Consider the following 11,013-nt stretch of genomic DNA (forward strand, 5'->3'; position numbering starts at 1 on the left):
ATGTTTTTTGGAACCAGTGGTGTCTGTGATGCCCCTTTTATGGACCTTGGCTCCTTGCAACCATTTGTAAAGCCAGTGGTTACGAACCTGAATGTAAAAAATGATTTTGATTTTAAAATGGACAAACAGATCAATTTGGTTGTTAAAGGGATACTTCACCCATTTGCATTAATCTTTGTATCATTAGAAACCTGGTAGTATTTTTGAATGGTCGTGCAAACACCCTCATTTTCCCCTGAGATGGGAAATCTTTGTATTTTTAAGTCTGAAAAGGAGCTTCTGATGACTTCAAGCTTCAATATTTTGCATCTTTGGAAGCTGTTGTGGTTAGCGGGGTGAAACTACATCGCTAGTTCCTCGTATTTTCGACCAGTGAAGCTACAGACCAATCACAGATCAGTGGGTGGGAACTCACTCCCAGAATCGAAACTTCAAGTCTGCCATATTGCTTGGAAGCTATGCTAACAGGCTCTATGGAGAAAGCTGATAATGGCGAAAAAATATAAATATAGCGGTGAGACGGCTGCTGCCGACAGGTTAGTCTTGTGTTTTGGCTGCTGCGGCCGCTGGCCACCGGGGCTGGCGCTAGTCGCTGGGGCCGCCGTGACACAAGACCGGCCTGTCTGCAGCAACCGTCTCGCGGCTATATTGCTACATTGCTGGCTGCCGCCAGCTGGTAGTGTCGGTGCTCTCACTGTTTGCCTATGGACACAGACATGGTCTGTTTTCTGCCAGGAATTTCCAAGATACCAATTCAATTCTGGAAGAAATTTCGGAATCAGATGAGGAAATGGCCTCATGTGTTTAAGTAAATATGTCTGTAAATGTTTTTATTACTATATTTCTACTGCTATACTGTATATTTTGGAGAAACTGTAACGATTGAATTTCCCTCTGGGATTAATAAAGTATTTCTGATTCTGATTCTGAAATAGAGGACCTTAGTGGGAGTGGCCTGCAGTGCTGCACATTCTGGGATTTGGAGTCTTTCATCCACATGAGCCAAAAAGACACTTTCTGCCTTTTCTCAGTCAAGAAGGCACCAACTTCAAAATTTATTTCACATTTCCACTACATATATGAAACAATGTCGATACAGATTCATGTTCAAGTATCCATTTAAAACAATTTATTACCAACTCAGGGTTTTATCCAAGGTAAGTCCTTTAAACTTTAAATGTTTTTGAACGTCTTATTCAAGCTCTTATTCCCCGGCTCCATGTTTTTTTTAGGAATCATTTTAAAATTGTACTATTTGTTTTAAAATTGTTCAAATGGTCAGTGCAACAATACATCTCAGAACTTTTGCAGCCCTTTACTCCGTTGAGATCACTCAGATCTGCTGTCCATTTGTTTTTAACAATCCCAAAAACGAGGCTGCAGACCAGAGGAGCCAGGCTTTTTCAGCTAATGCTCCAAATCTCTGGAATGAAATGCGATTTGATGACATTTGTAATTTATTTGCAACCATTATTTTTTGTGGACTGTAAAGCACTTTGCTGAACTCTGCTGTTTTTAAAATGTGCTCTATAAATAAAGCTGGTGGATAACCTCCAATAAGCCTTCTTTGTGGGCTCCAAACGTCGAACAATAACTTTGGTTTATTGGCTGTAGGTGAATTCCACTATGAGCCCTTAGGTACAGCTAATCTGGTCATCCATCCTCTTTCGAATCTAGCCTTATTAAGACGGCATGCAGATCTTCATCTCCATTTAAAAACCATGCCTCTTAGGACCCTATTCCTATCACAGAATAGGTGGCTCTTAAACAGCAAAACCAGAATGTTTCAGGCCTATTTGAACATGCACAAAGAAGGCACAAATTTCAGCAACAAAAAAAGCTCAAGTGGGTGTAGTCCCCTGAGCTTTGTAATTTTTCTGAAACCTTTTATTTTTATTTTTCATCAATCCAGTACAGTCCCTCTCAACTAGCACAGAGGCAGTATCCTGCTGCTGCCCCTCCTCGCAGAGCTGCAGCCACACTGACCCACATCTCAGCCTCTGGCAGATTACACTGCAGCACCAACACACAGACTCACACAACACACTCACTCCAAAGATATATGAGCTCAGTGCATCTGACATTTGTGGCTTGTAGAAATGCAATTTCTGATGGCTTAGCATACACGCCCACACACGCACACACATCAGAAAAACAATGGGCCTGTTGTTCTGCAGTCCATCAGCCAGGAGTAACTGTTGATACAGCTATCAGTGTGACCAGGCCAGAACAACTGCACTCAAAGAGTCCTCAGACACACAAACACAGAGACCCCACACACATGCATGCAGTCAATCTGAGGAGCAGCCTGGTAGCAGATAAGAGCTCGAGATGGATTGGTGTGTGTGCCCAAAAGGAAGAAGTGAACCTGGGTCAGGGTGAGCCTGGGGCAGCTATCTCACTCTGTCACACAACAAAGACAAAGCACAGAGCGGCTACAGCAGGGGTCTGTCCTCTCTGCCCTTCACTAGTTCCCTCTCTTCATTTTTTTTACAGTACTTTTCTATTTGGGAGATTTATTTTGCTTCTGGTTATCTTTTTTGCACATTTCCATGATCTAAATTTCCTTGAGATTGCTGCCCCATCTTTGCCATTTATTCATATTTTTTCCCATTGAATATTTAGTAAGACGCAAACATGGTTGAAAACAAAGGCTACTCATTTCAGTCATCGCAAGTGTAGTTAATAGGAGTTTTTGTAGGGAGCAAGCAAATTCCAAGTAGTTGGTGAGAAAACACATTTTTCTCTGTGATCATTGATTTGAAAAAAATAATGAGATTTTCATCATTTTTATCTTCATTTTAAACATCTTCTGTTTTACATTTCCTTTCTTTCTGAAGATTTCAAACATATTTTACTTTATTTATAAAAAGTATTTGATGGTTTGTGTCTTTATTCCACTCAGTCTAGCATTCTGTCACATTAATGCTTAAATTGTGGGCTAAGTTAATCTAAAACTTATACAACAATCAATCTTCCACAATCCATCGTAGGGTAAATTTAAAACATTTGTCCAACTAAAATAAAAAAAAGAAGGGGTTGAGCACTTTTATAACCTTTGTAGAGAGATGTGAGAACTCTTCACTGACAACCAAAAGTGAGCAAGTGACCCTTGACACTCATCTTTTGTTCCAAGGCCTTATTACAGCTCTACATCTACAGTCCTGTGTCCACAGTTCCTTAAGCTTTCTATCAAAACCTCTCGTGGATTGGTAATAAAGTTTGGGTACTTGGTCTCGATATCTTGCCAGTTAACACAGTCCCTCTTTTTCAAATTACACACTGTGGCTTCGGAGCGTCATCAGGACCACTCCATGATAATCCAAATTTTAAATAGTGCTTGTAGTTCTCCCTTCTTTTCCGCTCACCCAAAAAATCTGTCGCCTCCCTCTCTGCAGTTACTAAAAATGTATCCATTTTGCCCAACACATTGCAGAAGTCAGCTAACCAGATGTTTATGCTGGTCCTATTTTGGTTTATTTTTTCTCACTTTGTGCTTCCCGTTAAGTCCTCTGGTAACCCCCAGGGATTCTCCTCTTACAAAAGAGCAAACTTTCAATGTTTGCCACCAGGGATGACTCAAAATGGGCTCAAGCTTTAAGGATAACGATAAAAACAGGCACAACAATTTTAGACAATTAACTAGTAATATTAGTTAAACAGTGAAAAAAATTATATGTGTTTTAATATTTCATGCATCAGGTTGTTGTGGATGTCATTCTGTTACATGTTGGTTTTGGATTGTTTTGATACTCTGTCATTAACAACAAGCCTTTTCTAAAGGCTTCGATTGGGAGCGCAGGTGAAAATATACAAACACAAATTGTGGTATTTGAGCAACTTTCTGAAACTTACTGCTGATAAAAAAAAAGAGTAACAGCAGACAGGGAGAGAAGTGAGAGGGGAACAGAAAGAGAGGGTCAAGCTACTGTGTGCATGTGTGTTTGAGTGTGAGAGTGTGTGAGGGTAGCAGCAAATTAACATCAGTGTGGACTAAAAACTACATAAATAAGGTGGTGAAAACAGCAAAAAATGTATTTTAAAAGACTTTTGCTACTGTTCATGCTTCAACTTAAAATAAAACACAAATCCAAACATTAGAAAGGTCCATATACAATATCACCAATCCAGAAGAACAAGCTAGTGTGTCACACAAACACTTCTTCCACTTCCATCTTATAGCATGTGTGTGTGTGTGGTGGTGGTGGTGATAGTGGTTGGTGGGGTTGGGCAAAAAGCAGGACTGTCTCCATGGAAACCACGTCTCTTCCTGTTGGGATATATCTCAAGTCTGAAACTGATGCTGTAAGCAACACAGGGACAAATGAACATCACTTTCCTACAGAGAACGTTATTGTTGGAGCTGAACTGAAGGTGGTGTAGGGTTACTCAATGCTGCCAGTGTTAGCTGATGCAGTTAGTGTTACTTCACTCTGTTCAGATTTTCAAAGTTCCTCTTGAAGCTTCCTACAGAACTCAAGCAATGTACCAGTTTCAAACACTAGTAGTAGCAGGAAAAGCCAGTGAGACTTGGGAAAACAAGTTAACTACAATTTCAGGTTCAACTTAAATTTAATTTAAGCCAATAAAGTTACTTTGACACTTCTAGGTGTGAAGTGTAAGGAATGTAGAAAATAGGATTTGGGTACTAATAATATCCAAGACCATTATGTGGATTTGAAAATGATCATTCATTGAATTTCGCTCTGTCAAGAAATAATGATTGGACATTTATCATGACATCAATATTGACTGATATTACATTTTTTATAGTGATAAAAAAAAATAAAAAGAAATAAAAAAAAATCATATTGCCCAGCCCTACATGAAACATGGTCTGATACTTGAATGATGAGCTATTTCAAATCCCTAAACTAAGATAAGAGCTTGTGCCTCTTTGGAGGTTGCTAATGAAAGATGTCAGTCCTTAAAGGTAGTCAGTAATGTTATTTGCAGCTTGTAAGTGCAACATTCAAATTGGGCCACACTTCCTGGGCTCATTGCCATCAGAAGTACATTCCCACTGCAAGGTTAGCATGTATGTTTACAGCTTGTACGTACTGTACACTGCAAGTTACCTGAGAAAATTACATTTGTTGTGATGGAAAAGCCCATGAGCCAGCTAGCCAGGGTTCGAAATTAACTTTTTCACCTACCTAGACTTACAGACTCTATCTTTAACCTTTTGTTTTCTGTTTCTCCTCACTGTTGCCATGTGCAGAAACTAACCGGAGTTTATCAAGACCATTACATCACAACAGAACATTTGATAACTTCAGCTTTAGGCAGTAAAAAATGCATGAAATAAAACTTGCTGGATTATGGGTCGCTCTAATCAAGAGCAAAAAAAGTTTTGTTTTTTTTAAATAGAGAAAATATTTCTCAAACAAAGTAAAAATGTATTAAAAATTTAGTAAGTTCAACATCCTGATGTGTGTTCAACCACTCTATATGTTTTGAATGTTTTCCCCTTGTACTCAGTGACATCAATAAGCAAGTCACAGTGTCTGCCGAGGGAAACATCATTCATTTGCTGGAATGCAGATCACGAACAAGTTTGGACTCGTATCTTCAAAACATTTATATACTCCAAACCACAGTAATGCATCACAGATTTGAGTTCTCCCCAGAAAGTTCCTCACCAAAGTTGTGTAAATAGCAATAAATTACAGAGCACTTTTTGCTGCTGACCAGTTCAAACCCTGGTAATTTCCACATCTAAACACAACTGGACATGTGGTGGAAGAATATGAGTACAGTACCCACCACAAGACCCTCACATTGTTAGATAATAAAATGAAAATGAAAATCGGAGAATTATCCAAGAATCTTAGAACAAAGGTAATTGAAGCAGCAGCTGTTACTTATATTGGATGGAGGTTGGGTGTAATCTCTGCCATGTTTTCTATCATTTAGAATTGTACTGAGCCTATATTACTGTCGACTTAATCCTAATGATGTTCTCTCTATTCAACAGCAACAACAGGGACGTACAGGCAAGCAAACTGCAAACAGAAATAGAGCATTCATTCCTCGTCATCGGAGAACCACTGCAGAGAACAAGAGGCCGTAGCGAGGAGATGAAACAAACCTCAGCTGAATACTAGGCTAAATCCTATTTCCTTATCATTACTCCAGCAGAAACAGCGTGTCCATCCAGCTGAGGCACACAGAGTATGACAGGCTCTGAATCATCTGTAGAAGCTCTATATGCAGTCTGAACATCCTGCACCATAGCTCAGGCCAGCTGCTCTTTCTTGTCTTGAAGGCTTTACACTTCAAATGAAAGCTGTTTAAGAGAAGTCAAAGTACAACGAACAAGGCAGGGACATGTTATCTCAATGAATGAAATACATCACATACACACTGTGTGCCATAAACAATTAATGCCCAAAACCAAGCATAGACACAACTAACATTTTGAATTTCCCTCGGGATCAAAAAAGTATCTTTCTAACTAACTATGGTTCACATGTTTGTGCTGGCCTTTAGTTGGTCCCAGCCTGAGAGGGAGTTGACAAGACTCCCTGGTGGCACTAGCTGACCCACTTCTGTGCAACTCTATCCCTAATATGACCTGCTGGAAAGCTAGAGGACACACACATAAACACACGTGCACACACAAGCACTGACACTAAACTTGAACTGCCTGCATGCAAAGCCTCAAGGACAGAGGAAAAAACATTAACTGCTGCTGATGGCTATCTTTTTCTCCCTCATCTCTCTGTGTCCGTTTTCTGTTCCTCTCACTGTGTCTGAAGATCAACCATTTAGAGGATTTGCCCTATCTGATTTTGCTAAACTATCCATCAACATCAAGAATGAGTTTCTGCGCTGTTTACGCCTTATTGATGCAGCCACTGGCCCTTATTGCACGCCATCCCCCCATCCCTAGACAGTACAATTCTCCTGTCACCCTCAACTATCTCCTTTATAATGAAGGCTGAAAATACTTAAGGAATTATCTTATTGTGCAGATAATTAGGTGCATCATTGAAAAGAAAATTAAGCTATTGCTTCACAGCTACCTGCAAAACCTGCAAAGTGTAAAGTGTTGAGATAAGTCTGCCACGCTGTGTGATCAGAAGTCATTAAAAAAACAAGACCCTACCTCTGAGAAGCAAGTGTCAGGAAAGTAGTCAGTAATAACTTGTCTAACTGACAGCTGGTGATTGTTCAATGTTTTCTTGAGAAAGAAGGGTTTGATTAAAGAGACAACGTGGAAGTAAACAAAGTCAGAGTGACATTTCAACTGACTGGAACAGATAACAGAGGAGTAGTCGCTACGCTCTGCTTTCTCTTTTACATAATACATCCATATTAATGAATTTATAAATCAATTTCAAGGTCACTGTTTCTCCAGTTTGGTTGTATTTTTGCTTGCAACTAACTTGATTTTTTTTTTCATCAATTAATTTGTTTATAAAAAAAGTTTGATAATTTGAGATAATTTGTCATCATAATTTTCCGCTGCCTCAGGCTCAAAATTCTTCACATTGAAGGTAAACAGTTGTGCTTGATTAATGACTAAAATGATTAGCTGCTTCTTGCTTTACTTCTGATTGATTGTATGTCAAGCAACGTGTTTGTTAATTGAGGAATTGTTTCTGCACTAATTGCATCTAAACCACTTCTTACTCACTACAAGTCTTAGCAGGTTAATCATTGGATTTAAAAAACTAAACTAAAAGCCAAAGTTTAAGACTTTAGCTCACAGATACTTACTGTGCTTTGATGCTTAAAATACAAACCCGTCCCTCAGTCAAGCCTATTTCTCTGCTGCTAATGCAAGCTATCAGTGGCTGTATATATTTATATAAGGGATGACAACATCAAAAAAGAAGGGTGACCTAAGGCTTTGGGACACACAGGCCAATATTAGGTCCTGTTGTATACTGTGTACATGCGTGTGTGTGTTTGCATGCGTATCTGATCCGGCCATAGTCTGGAAGAAGGAACAATGGCATTCCTGTGCTCAGAGCTCCAGGTGGCTGTGGAAACCCAATCCCGAACCAAACCCCACTGGCACACAAGAGTGCCGGGAACACCGAATACTGCTGCCTCCCTCCGGAGACATGGGCCAGAATAGAGCTATTGTTCCAAAGCCGCTCGGAGCAATAAATGCACCACAGCCACCTTTTATGACAAATACCTACTATTAGAAGTTGATATCGAAGATTTTCACCATTACATTTCACCTTATGTTACCTACTGTGAGGAAATATTGAGAAAATGACAGTCTGTTCTGATTAGAAATGAAAGACCTTGTTGTATTAGTTCACATAGGAGTTTTGCAAAGATTATAGTAAGAACATACAATTATTACCGCCTGCATCAACATTTCACAGTAGAAACACACAACATATTACTTAAACACACCCTCAATGTGAGCTAAAACCACAATCATGTAACAACACCCCCACACACACACACACACGTTCTTGTATACATATGTCCGATGCCATGATGTCATTCATTTCTTTGGCACAAACCTTTTGTCATCCAAATACTCGCCTAACTAAATATGTTCCCAACAATGGCAAAAAAAACAAAGTGATTCAAATCAAAAATCAAAAATCAGTGCCCACTCAGAAGCACACACGTACAAAAGCAGACACATCTGCCGACGCCTGACTACACAGTCAATACACACAGGGAAGGAAACACATCATGCCGACTACACAGCCTTGAAATGAGGAACATGATTCATTTCCTTTCAATGCTGGACAGTCATGCCTTAACACTGAGCAGGATTCGGATACAGCTCTGAGGCATGGTCCGAAACCTGAACAAATAATATCCTGATCAGGAAAAATGCATCTGCTGACAACTGCTCTTGATTCACTTTCCAACCAGCATATTAACCTAAAAGGTCAATTCAGAGCTTCTTCAACGTAATTAAGCTTTAAATCACATCTTCTCAAAGCGTGATCAAAGCCATAAGCTCATCTTCAGGCACCATGGGACCGAAGCTACAGGTAGCAAAAATATACAGCAGCTTCCTTCCAGCTACAGTTCAAGCACACTTTGCTACGACACATGTACAACACCACACACGCTGGGGATAAATAATACATGCTCTTTTCTTCTCTCCCTTTAAGGAACATGACAGATTAATATAATTGGTTTCCTGTCGATGCTACATCTTCATCTGCTACTGCAGTCTCTTGCAGGATTGATAGAGGATCCATTTTCTTATCTCTTGCGATAATTACAGTTAATGCCTGCTCACTCATGCAAACTCATTCCCTCCTCTTTCACTCACTCAATGAGCCTCACTGTCTCCAGCACATACACATACTGTAGGTCAGGCCCCACTTGCTTCAACCAAACCCTATCAAAAGGTCTCTTAGTGATTGAATTACATGGAATGTGATTAAGCGATGTTGAGCAGAGAAGGAAGGCCCTCAGAGATCCAGCAAGGAAGGATCTGGTCACTGTTTAGTTTCCTACTATAAAGGGTAAAGCTAAATCAGCTGACCTCTAATCAGGACATGCAACCAGCACCAAGCATGGGGTTAAATTCCGGGTGTACAGCTCATCTTTCCAGGCTATGATGCAACACTGAAGCTCTTAAAATGTTCACACAGAGAAATGAGGAAACGTCCACCAGGAACAAGAGCACTCATAGGTTACAGTCGGTTTAATAACCATTGAAGTTTAAGGTTTAACCCAGACATTAATGTTAGGGTTTTGATATCACTGTGTCCTGTCTCTCAGCAGTCATTTGAATACACCGTTAAGAGAACTCGCTGCAGTCAAATGCTGCAACTGTGAGATAATGTGGCAGTGGCCCATTCACGAGAAACCAAACCAAAAGTAAACGCTAACACAAGGTGGCTTAAAAAAAAAAGTATCTAGCAGCATCATTGTCGTCGACTTAGAAGGCTTTCTATTATTAGACCCATTCCCCGCTGGTTATGAGAAAGCTTGTGTCGGCTAAAATAGCAGAAAGTGACATAATGTGTGTTTAACGGGGGAGTCGCACTCGCATCACATCTCCGTTGCTTGGCTGCTTCTGTCAACAAGAAGCCTCTCTGACATAGCGCCACAAGCCCGCTATTTGACAGTGTGGCTTAAATAGGAAATAACCGACAGTAACACGGTGTTTTCAGGCGTTTTGTTGGCTTACCTTGGGAGACAGAGCACCTCAATCCACCGCGGTGGCGCAGGAGACCGCAGGCTAGCGTCGAGGCAGAAAACAGGCGCCGATACGGTTCAAAGTATCACAGCTAAGTTAGCGTGGCTAGGTAGCTTAGCGAGCTAACGATTGGGGGGGATGGGGGGGGAGGCTGGTGGGTGGTGGGGGAGTGTGGTCCTCTCTTATGTCGTCGAGGCGAACCAGTTACCTCTAACAGCAAGCCGAAGAAGAGGTTTCCACTCCCGTTGAACGCAGCAGCAGCAGCAGCAGCAACATAGTCCAGTGTCAAAAGAGAGTATGAATCAAGACATCCATTTTAAAGAAGCGTTTAACTGACTACGCTATTGATCAGTCGGCTGCAACGCGATGTGCTGTTGTGTGTGGCTGTCTCTCCGGGCGGACGAGCTGCCTCTGCCTGGCCTGGCTCTGTGTGACAGCGAGAGAGAGAGAGAGAGAGAGAGAGAGAGAGAGAGAAACCAGGGTGTGCGGAGCAAACGAGAGGCAGCAGCATCACTACTCATCCCTCCCTCAACCCGGAAGAAATTATTAAACTGATCCCATCCTCTTTCGCATAGTCTAGTAATATTACAAATGCATCCAATTACTGAACCGTCCATCGAGGTGGATGTATAGTTTTCTATTGTAATAAAGGCAGAGTTACAACAATTGGCCTACTTAGTCCTGCATTGTTTGGATCATCAGATTATTTTGACTGAAAAGATACAAAATGAAAATGTTGTAGACTCTGTCCTAATCGATCTCTAACACGCAGTAGCATAATAGTACGATAACTCAAACGTCAGTCAGGTGTTGCGTGATTGTAAATAACACTTTATAAATCACTGAGGGTAAGCTAAAAAAAAAACAAAAAA

The 11,013-nt window shown here is 40.6% G+C and overlaps 1 protein-coding gene across 2 annotated transcripts in view; it reads right to left on the reverse strand.

Moving 5' to 3' along the window:
• Positions 1 to 10,585, reverse strand: part of galnt1 (UDP-N-acetyl-alpha-D-galactosamine:polypeptide N-acetylgalactosaminyltransferase 1) — a 42,148-nt gene extending 31,563 nt beyond the window's left edge. The window contains exon 1 of one of the 2 annotated variants that reach the window (XM_065958131.1): positions 10,350 to 10,585. The gene's annotated coding sequence lies outside the window, so the exon portion shown is untranslated. Of the gene's footprint in view, positions 1 to 10,132 lie in introns of both variants that reach the window. The other variant, XM_020651916.3, reaches the window with a different exon arrangement.
• Between the last annotated feature and the right edge of the window lie 428 nt (positions 10,586 to 11,013).

This window comes from Labrus bergylta, chromosome 8 (genome assembly GCF_963930695.1).
Source record: "Labrus bergylta chromosome 8, fLabBer1.1, whole genome shotgun sequence".
NCBI classification, from domain to species: Eukaryota; Metazoa; Chordata; class Actinopteri; order Labriformes; family Labridae; genus Labrus; species Labrus bergylta.